Source organism: Saimiri boliviensis, chromosome 2 (genome assembly GCF_048565385.1).
Source record: "Saimiri boliviensis isolate mSaiBol1 chromosome 2, mSaiBol1.pri, whole genome shotgun sequence".
NCBI classification, from domain to species: domain Eukaryota; kingdom Metazoa; phylum Chordata; class Mammalia; order Primates; family Cebidae; genus Saimiri; species Saimiri boliviensis.
The window spans coordinates 240027148-240033583 of record NC_133450.1 but is presented as its reverse complement, the minus strand read 5'-3'; the positions used below and the strand labels follow the sequence as shown (position 1 = coordinate 240033583).

At 49.3% G+C, this 6436-nt stretch overlaps 1 pseudogene; it reads left to right on the top strand.

Annotated features, from left to right (window-relative positions):
• The first annotated feature begins 1413 nt into the window (after nucleotides 1–1413).
• LOC101029402 (ubiquitin-conjugating enzyme E2 N-like) lies at nucleotides 1414–1871 on the top strand (annotated as a pseudogene).
• Nucleotides 1872–6436: the final 4565 nt, after the last annotated feature.

Sequence of the window (6436 nt, the reverse complement as noted above, 5' to 3'; positions counted from 1 at the left end):
CGGATAGAAAATACAATAGGTGGAAAAAGAATACAACATAGGGAGTAAATTACAGAATGGATGCAGCTGAAGAAAGATTGAGGAACCGTTTTAGAAGACAGCAGGAAAGACCAAGACTAGCCCTGGTGCAATGGTGCATGCCTGTACTCCCAGCTATTTGGAAGGCTGAGGCGGGAGGATCACTTGAGCCTGGGAGGTGGATGTTCCAGTGAGCCCTGATTGTACCACTGCACTCCAGCGTGGGCAACAGTGAGACCCTGTTTCAAAAACCACAAAACAAAAAGAGAAAAAAAGAAAGATGAAGAGAAAATAGAACAGAAAAGCTTATGGATATGAAAGATAAAATGTAAGTGCCAGCATCTGAGTGACATAAAAGAGGAATTATTGAAAGAAACAGTGAAGATAAATTTCCCAGATCTAAAGGCTCTTTTGATGCTGAGGTGGAAAGAGAAAGAATCAATATTAGACTAGGGTTTCAAACATTAAGCAGCAACAACTAGGCTCACGTCTATAATCCCAGAACTTCGAGAGGCAGAGGCAGGCAGATGATCTCTTGAGCCTAGGAGTTCTGCAGCAGCCTGGGCAACATGGAGATACTCCATCTCTAGTAAAAATACAAACAAAAATCAGCCGGGCATCCTGGGTGCTAGCCTGTAGTCCCAACTACTCGGGAGGCTGAAGTGGGAGGACGTCTTGGGCCCAGGAGGCAGAGGTTGCAGTGAGCTGAGATCATTGAGATTGTGCCACTGCACTGCAGCCTGGGTAATGGAACAAGACCCTGTCTTAAGGAAAAACAAAAAAACAAATAAGGAAACAAAAAGAAAACTCTAAAAGTATCTGGGAATAATATCTTTTAGAGATAACCTTCAAAAGAACAATAATCAAAAAAGCAGGCTGGGCATGGTGGCTCATGCCTGTAATCCCAGCACTTTGGGAGGCCGAGGCAGGTGGATCACCTGAGGTCAGGAGTTTGAGACCAGCCTGGCCAACATGGTGAAACCCTGTCTCTACTAAAAATACAAAAAAATAGCAGGCTGTGGTTGCAGATGCCTGTAATCCCACCTACTTGGGAGGCTGAGGCAGGAGAGTCACTTGAACCCGGGAAGCAGTGGTTGCAGTGAGATTGTGCCATTGTACTCTCTAGCCTGGGCGACAAGAGTGAAACTCTGTTTCAAAAAAAAAAAAAAGCAATACAGGATGCAAGAAGTTAATAATTTATACTTTTAAGTATTAAAGGAAAAGAGCTTTGAACCTAACATTTTATACCAGCCAAACTCTCAAAACTTGAGGGTGTGAAAGGTTTACAGAGCCATAGAAGGTTTTTCACACAAAGACTAATACTGAAAGCTCCCTTCAGAAGGAGGCGAGGGGAGCCAGAGACGAGACTAGAGGCCAAACTCAGGTTCTGACAAGATGGCCTGGCTGCCCCACAGGATCATCAGGGAAACTCAGCATTTGCTGGCAGAACCAGTTCCTGGCATCAAAGCAGAACCAGATGAGAGCAACGCCTGTTATTTTCATGTGGTCGTTGCTGGCCCTCAGGATTCCCACTTTGAGGGAGGGACTTTTAACCTTGAACTGTTCCTTCCAGAAGAAGACCCAATGGCAGCCTCTAAAGTACGTTTCATGACCAAAATTTATCATCCTAGTGTAGACAAGTTGAGAAGAATATGATCAGATATTTTGAAAGATACATGGTCCCAGCACTACAGATCCGCACAGTTCTGCTATCGATTCAGGCCTTGTTAAGTGCTCCTAATCCAGATGATCCATTAGCAAATGATGTAGCAGAGCCATGGAAGACCAGTGAAGCCCAAGCCACAGAAACAGCTGGAGCATGGACTAGGCTATATGCCATGAATAATATTTAAATTGATCTGATCATCAAGTGTGTATCACTTCTGTTCTGCCAAGGCTTCTTCCTTTTTATTTGCATTTAATGGACACAGTCTTAAAAACATTAGAGAATAAAAAAGCCCAGACATCGTCAGTCCTTTGGTGATTAAATGTCTTGTCCTGATTCACTGTCGTGAAGCATGAGCTGAGGCTAGAAGCATCATCCGGATTGTTGTGAAACGCTTAAAAGCAGGAGCCCCTCCCTGCTTTTACTTATTTCCCCATCCTGGTTTAAGCATAAAGCACTGTGAATGAAGGTTTCAGCTTAGCTGCAGGGGTGTGGGTGTTTTTCTTTATTTTATTTTGAGGGGGGAGGTAGTTTTATTTCAATTTTATGAGCTCCTTTCCCCCTCTTTTATGGTGATCTAACTAAATTGGTTAAAAGCAGCTAACCAGTTCTGCTCTCTAGCGAAGTCTCGCTTTATTTAGATGCTGTAGATGGACAAGCTTGATTGTTTGAACCAAAATGGGAACATTAAACAAACATCACAGTCTCACTATAACATTTGTGTCTTTGCTGTCAAGTGTAGATTTCCCCCTTCAAAAAAGTCTGTGACCATTTTGTACGGCTTGTCTGGAAACTTCTGTAAATCGTATGTTTTAGTCCAATATTTTTTGTTGTTCTACTTCGTCTTTGTACAGTTTATTTTACTGCGTTTATTTCATTTTCCCAATGTGACAATCGTATTTTAAAATTAAAACTGATGGAACATTCTGTCCTGGTCTTCACCACCTGACAAATTGAATGGCAAGCGGTGGATTTTGCCAGTTTCTTTTCACTGGCTTTGTGTTGATGGTATTGAACGGAGTGTTTATAAACTGGCCCTGAGCATGCATAAAGCATCAGAATCTGACCTTTTTTTAACCTCCAGGGAATTTGAAATAAATGTGTTTGTGTGGTCTGATTAGGCGATCATTGGTGTCTTGCCACAGTGTTTAAATATTACTGTACAGGAAAGTCACAGCAAAGAAAGCGGTTGTAACTAACATGTAGGACTCTCACAGTTGTGCCACATTTTTGCCTAAAATTTGGGTTATGATCTTTTTCTTGGTTCTTGTCTGAAATTTCACCTGCAACCTTTCGTGTATTAAGAAACACTGATCTGACAATGATTTGGGATTTGCTGAGGCATTTGTGAGTCTTCCTTATAAACCTGCAGATCTCAACATCCAGCTTCCGTGTCATCAGAGAGGTTTATGCCTTTGAGAGCATCAAATCCTCAATCATTCTTGCTTTCATTCCTCTAGTATTTGTTACGGGAGCTCCTTTCACTCTTTAATTTGAAATTTAGTAATTTTTCTTCTTCAGTGACCGAGTTTCCCCCCTCACAAAACTGTTCTTTAAGTCGTAAATGTGGCCAGTCATAAACACATAAATGCTCACCTTCGGATTGGAACCTTGTCGCTTGCAGTTTAAGGCAATAGATATTGTAGCCCATGTGAATATTCTTGACTCTCATTCTCGTAATTCTGGAGTTTCTTTAGATTGTGGTGTATTTTATTGTGCTCCTATGTAAGATGAAGAATTAACTATTAAAATTACATTTTCAACATTAAAAAATCACTTAATTTTCCAAAAATATTTTGACATCAATATAGATGATTTGCAAAAAGCGACAAAAATCACATTTACCAGGACGCATGTGTTAAAGCATTGTTTCCTGTTAATGTGCCTATCTACACGTGGGGCCATGTACAAGGGCCTGTTTCCTCTCCCTGCGGTCGCAGCCGGCACGCGCTCGCGGACAAACGCAGGGACACGCCGCTTTCCAGCGGCGCGCGAAGGCCGGGGCGCGCGCTCACACCCCGAAGGCTCAGCCCTGCACCACGAGCTGCCGCGCGGTCCCCACGGAGCTGGCGCCTCTGCCCACTGCGTCCCGATGCTGGTCGTCCCTACGGAAACCCTTCGTCGATGGCCCGGGTCTAAAAGGCTTTTCCTCCGAGCCCGAGTCCCTCCAGCGTCCCCGCTGGGCCGGGGCGCCGCGTCCTTCCTGGCCGGCGAGCGCGGGCCTCCCTGGAGACGGAGGGTGGCCCTGCAGAGGCAGCCCCGGGTGCCGCCTGGAGAGGCCGGCGGCGCGGCAGACGCTCTTTGCCAAGTGGAGGCGCTGCGTGGGCAGCAGCGGGGGCCGGGCCCAGGGCCCCTCAGCCTCTGTCGCTCCCGAGACTCCTGCCCCGCCCCGCGTCCTCCGAGCTCAGCGCCCTCGGGCTCCGCAGGCGGCTCCGCTGGGCGCAGTGGCTCCCGGGTTGGGCTCCGTCGGCCTGGGGGCCAGAGTCCCCCTCGGCTCCGGGGCTGGGGCTGGGACGCGCCGGCTCCCGCAGGCCCTGGCCACGCTCCCCGCGCCTGCCGCCTCGGTGCGCGCTGTGGCACAGCCGGACCGCCGGCCAGAAGCACCTTCGGCGGCTGGCTGGGCTCCTCGCGGACTCTGGCGGAGACTCTGCCGCCGGCGCTCCCCGGCTGCGCTCGCGCTCCCACTCGGTCCGCGCCCGGGTCCGGGCTCCGAGCTCACACCACGGCTTGGCCTTTACTGCCAAAACCTCCTAATCACCCGTTCGATGCTGTCGCCGCGGTCCCCGGAACCGCTGTCTTCAGACGGGGAGCCGGGGCTGGGAGCTGGGCGCGTGGCTCACAGGGCGGACCGCCTTGCGGGGCGGAGGCGGTTCTCCTGACGCTGAAGGCAGGGCCGTTCCCCGCTCTCAGCGCCCTGTTTTTGGAAAGTACGATTTTGTAGGGTGTTCCTAACTGCAGTCCTCTGCGTTCTGCGTACAAGTCTTAGAACAGCAAACATTTGCTTCTTGTCATCACGGCCAGGGTCACAGAGACTCTGAGATGTTTTTGGTTGACGGCTGGTGAAGAAGTCGGGTTGTGGCCGCAGCTGCCCGCTCCGCGGATGCTCAGATCCCCGAAGGCGTCGGTCGCGAAGCGCCCGGGACAGCATTTTCTATACAAAGGGTCCCTCCCCACTACCCTGCTCCTTGGAGGCCAGAGCACATCTTCTGAAAACTGCAGCCACAGCGGTCTGTTGGAAAAACGTTTGGAAGCACAAAGGCCAGCGAGCACACTGACCACTCCCTGCTGCTCCGAAATCTGCGGATGTTTGCAGCTGAGCCCCGGGCCTGGATGGGTTCACGTCCAATTTTTTTTTCTTTTTTTTTTTCTTTTTTTTGAGACGGAGTCTCGCTTGTTGCCCAGCCTGGAGTGCAGTGGCGCGATCTTCCGCCTCCCAGGTCCAAGCAATTCTCCCGCCCTCAGCCTCCCGAGTACCTGGGAGTACAGGCATCCGCCACCACGCCCGGCTAATTTTTGTATTTTTGTCGAGAAGGGGTTTCTCCATGTTGGCCAGGCTGGTCCTGAACTCCTGATCTACCCACCTCCGGTTCCCAAATTGCTGGGATTACAGGCATGAGCCACCCCTTGTGGCAGCATACTTCTTTTTATATGGAGTTACTTTTCTTTTAAAATCATGTTTCTTTTTTTTTTTTTTTTTCTGTCTTGATCGAGTTATAGGTTCTAAAGGATATTACAACGTGTGCATTTTAAATTTCCCTTTCTTAATTCACACACACCAATGAGCGCTGCTTAGAGCTTTGGTCCCCAAACACCTTGGGCACAGATGATGTGCAAAGGCCGGTACTGGGGACAAGCCTTCCCCATACCTGCCCTCCGGAAACTGGGGCCCAGTCAGAGGTGTGCCGGAACAACAAGGCCAGCCCTTTGGACGGTTTTTGCGGGTCGCCTTCCAGGGCAGAATGCGCAGGGCCAGCCCCGGCACGCGGCGTGGCTCAAGCGGGGTGGCGCCAGGTCCTCGGTGCTGACGCACTGCGATGCTGCCCTGGTGTCCTGTACCTTCTGCTCTGAGGCTGCCTTGGTGTCCAGAGCCATTAGCAGAGCTGAGCACTGATGCGTCATGACGTTTACACTGTAATTGTCCAGCGAACTTTCATCAGACCCCCAAGATTCACAACTCAACCTCATGGCTTCGCTGCCATGCGGGGTTTACTTTGCGGCTGAATCTTGTTGGTATTCTAACACGCAAGTGAATTGTCTACATACTGTGCACCCCTGGGTTGAGCAGGAATTTACTTCTGTACCCAGTTGCAGGCATGTGCCACCTTCCATCCACAGTCAACATCTGCTGCATCAGAAGCTGTGATGAGGTTCCCTGTGGTCCCTGTTCCTATCCAGCCCCCTCTTGTGCGGTTGATATCGTCATTGTGGAATATCTGTCACTTAAGTGCTTCCGGGAAAAACAAATCCATGTAATCCATATTTAACTTTTATTTACATTTTTAAAGAGTCCTTTTTTTTTTTTTTTTTGAGTCAGAGTCTCCCTCTGTTGCCCAGGCTGGAGTGCAGTGATGTGATCTCCGCTGCTCATTGCAACCTCCACCTGCAGGATTCAAGCAACTCTCTGCGTCAGCCTCCCGAGTAGCTGGGATTACAGTCGCCTGCCACGAAGCCTGGCTGATTTTTTGGTATTTTTAGTAGAGACAGGGATTCACTGTGTTGGCCAGGCTGGTCTTGAACTCTGGATCTCGTGAT